We start from the raw sequence: 3,979 nt of genomic DNA, 5'->3' as shown, positions 1-3,979 counted from the left end.
ATATGGGTAGTACAAGAGTAGATCTACCACGAGATCGAGGAGGCTAAACCCTAGAAGCTAGCCTATGGTATGATTGTTGATGTGTATGTTGTCATACGGACTAAAACCCTCCGGTTTATATAGACACCGGATAGGGTTAGGGTTACATAGAGTCGGTTACAATGGTAGTAGATCTTCATATCCGTATTACCAAGCTTGCCTTCCATGCCAAGGAAAGTCCCTTCCGGACACGAGACGGAGTCTTCAATCTTGTATCTTCATAGTCCAGGAGTCCGGCTGAAGGTATAGTCCGGCATTCCGAACACCCCCTAACCCAGGACTCCCTCAGTAGCCCCCAAACCAGGCTTCAATGACAATGAGTCCGGCGCGCAGATTGTTCGGCATTGCAAGGCGGGTTCTCCTCCAAGTTCCGTGCACCTGTTTGAATAAAGTCCGGTTTCTTGTACATGTTGCGCTCCTTGGCTTCTACGCCCAATAATGGCCGCTTCCCACGTGTCAAACGAATATGAAAAGTCTGAGTGTTTTTACATTCACACCCCTAGCCGCGTAAATGAGCTGCCCTATTTAGGGGACGAGGATTTAGATCCAATCCACACCTTCTCCCTTCCGCGAGTGTTCATCAGAGCGCATCCGACAAAGGTTCATTCCACCATGGCCAGCCGTCTCAACTCCTCCCCTCGCCCTTCCAGCCCTAAGCCTGGATATTGGGAGAGATGTTCCACCCCGCATAGCGAGCTAGTGACGCTCCAGACCAAGGGATTTCTCCCCCCGGCCTATATGGTCCCGGTTCGAGCCGGTCTTGCCGTCTACAACGGCGGAGAGCAAGCAGAGAATGCCCCTAATCCCTCCAAAGGAGAGCGGGTGTGCCTTGTCCCTTACTTAATAAGGGGGCTTGGATTTCCAATCCACCCATTTCTCCGGGGGCTGCTGGAGTTCTACGGCCTCCAGCTACATCATCTCACGCCTGCCTCAGTATTGCATATCGCGGGCTTTGTAGCCCTCTGCGAGCTGTTCTTGGGTGTTGAAGCTCATTTCGGACTGTGGAAGGAGCTATTTTGCCTCGTGCCCCGTTCCAAGAAGGGGTCAATGTATCAAGTGGGCGGAGCCGAAGTGTGGCGCATCGCCGGGACCGGATATCTGTCCGGAACCCCAAAGAAGGCATCCGAAGACTGTCCCTCGGAATGGTTCTATATAGAAGACGTCCCCGCTGCCGGATCCTGTCCAGATCGGCCTCCCTGAATTCAACAGTGCTCCCTTAAAGAAGCGCCTAAGCTGGCACCCCCGGAGCCCTCAGAGGGAAAGTGACAGGGACATCATTTACCTGATGGGCCGAGTAAGATTGTTAGCCCATTCCGGACTAACCATGATCAGGGTTATGGCCGAATGCATTATGCGGGGGGTGCAGCCGCTTCAGTATAGAAGCCACCCCATGTGGGACTTCAACGGGGAGGACGACGCCACCCACTACGGTCGTAAGGGGCCGGATTCAGCTGCCGCTCTACTAAAGATCTTGTCCACTTTGTATAAGGGAGAAGAGGAGGAATTTCTCTGCGTCAACCCTTAGGGTGGATTCTCCATGCACAATCCCCCGAGCTGGGTAAGCAGACGTATTTACTTGTCCATCCGTTTTGTATTCCCATTGTTAAATATTCAGTCTGATGACTTTAACGCAGGAACTGCGCCAGGCTGTTAAGGAAATAAGCAGCCCTCCTCCACAACCCGAGGACCCAGGACGGTCCCTCAACCCGGCCTCTCAAGAGGATCTGGTCATATCTGTGGAGCTGATTGATGGAGTGTTCCATCAATTGAGCGAGGACAACGCCTTGGTGGCCATTACGGCCGATTACCCAGGGTTAATCCTGACGGCCCAGGTACCTGAGATCGAAGTCCCAGTACCCCGAATAGGTGTCCGCCCACTCGTGTTTAGTTTCCTGATTGCAACCGAACTTTACAGGGGAGGTTTTTAAGGCGGAAGGCCGAACCTGCGGTGACAAGCCAACGAGGGGCCGTAGGGCCCCGTGGGCTGAAAAGAAGTGCAGTCCGGACCGAGGCGTCAGCGCAAAGGTATGGCGCGCCCCTTATCCCAGGTGTTATACCTTCGAGGCACATTGACACTCGTGCTCTCTTCAGGACAAAGAGACCTCGCCGGACTATACCCGGAGAGGCTGCCAATCGCGCCTCCACTAGCCAGGCACCAAAGCCTGGTCCGGAGGCGGAGGTGAACGCAAGGCACGCGCCAGACGCTCCTCCGACGGAGGATGTGGACGGGTTGTCTGCCACCAACTCTAAGGTGGAGAGTGCCATGAACCACAGGCGTCGCTGGATAATTCTTCACGATGGTTGTTTCTCCCAAGGGGCGTTAGATGCCTTCAACTCGGGAGATGCGCACCTTCGTGCCGCTCAAAATGGTCTAGCCAGAGCCACAGAGCAATATGTAAAAGACATACGGGTAAGAAAATTTTGGTAATTATATATATATATATATATATATATATATATATATATATATATATATATAGCAGTAGCCCTCGAGACTTGAAACAGTTAGAATAACTGATTTAAGGATCATTTGATATGCAGGTTCTTACATAAAAGAATTCCCTACTGTCCAAGGAGCTGGAAGAGTGCAAAGCCCAACTGGAGGCCGCACTAGCCGCGGCAGGGGGGCCTAAGGAGACCCCCTTTGGTAATATACACTTCGAAAGATAAGTATTTTGCGAAGCACGGCTTCGGTGCGAATTTGACAAATGAAATTGCAGATGGCGCCGGATTGAATCCGGAAAGGCAACACCTCTTACGCCAGCTAAATGCTGGTGAGAGGGTTCTATTAAAGGTGATGGGGGAGAAGAACGATCTCCAAGATGCCAACACCAGGCTGGGTGTCGAGCTGAAAGATGTTCGTGCCCAGCTGTCAGACTCCGTGAAGGAGAATCAGCGGCTTCGGCGCGTCATATTTAGTAAGTGCTTGAACGAACCTTTTGAAAGAAAGTTCGGCGGGGAAGTCGACTAACAGAGCAATGTCTGTAGGTGTGCTAATAGGTCGTCCTGCAGAGGAGATGCCCGGTTCTACGGGTGACCTTCTTCCCGAGCTCTCGCAACTGCTCGATCGAGTTCGGCAGGCGATGCGAGGTGTCGCCCAGGCCCTGTGGCCATCCGTCTCCATGCCCGAAGGTCTTGGAGAGCTTGCGGAGAAGCTAAAGGGAGCACGGCGGCGCTTCCGATTGTGGAAGATATCAGCCTGCCGTCAAGGCGCTAGGGAGGCCTGGGCCATGGTGAAGACGCGGTACGCAAAGGCTGACCCCAACCACATGGCCGAGGTTGGTCCTGTAGGGCCCGATGGGAAGGAGATCCCTGTAAGCTTAGTATACGGCCAAGTAGAGTTGGCCGCAAAGTATTCCCAGCAGGACTGTAAATTAGACAGCCTGTTAGATGGTATTGAAGAGGAATACAACCAGTCAAAATGACTATGTAATTTAATTGACATTTATAATGCCTTCTAGCCGGATTGTAGATCTTTTGTCATGGCTGACCTTTTCGCTTCAGCCTCGGGACCTGACGGTCCGGAGTGTGTTCGAATTCCCATGCGGTTATATAGGAACCGGGGAATGCATAGAGACCAGGCGTAGGGGTCATTAGGGCGTGAACAGACAAGTGCCCAACTAGGTATGTTATATTACATGGTTAGTAAGAAACATCTTCCAGGGAGAATAGTTCTGTTAGGGGTTCCTTTCCCTGGGAGGCATGCCCTAAGGTGCATGTCCATGCTGCCAAAAGAAACGCAGGAAAAACATCTGGGGGCATATAGATAAAAATAAAAAGATCATCTTTAGTTCACCGACCGAATATTCCCTTAAGAACGCTAGCTTTCGGCTTCACCCAGTCTGAGGTACACGTCCAGCTGACCCGGCAGTAACAATCGCAGAGGTGCTCCCTTTACCACCTAGCCGAACAATCGGGAACGTAGGGGTAAGCACAGGAG

This window comes from Triticum dicoccoides, chromosome 7A (genome assembly GCF_002162155.2).
Source record: "Triticum dicoccoides isolate Atlit2015 ecotype Zavitan chromosome 7A, WEW_v2.0, whole genome shotgun sequence".
NCBI classification, from domain to species: domain Eukaryota; kingdom Viridiplantae; phylum Streptophyta; class Magnoliopsida; order Poales; family Poaceae; genus Triticum; species Triticum dicoccoides.
This window is presented reverse-complemented; position numbering follows the sequence as displayed.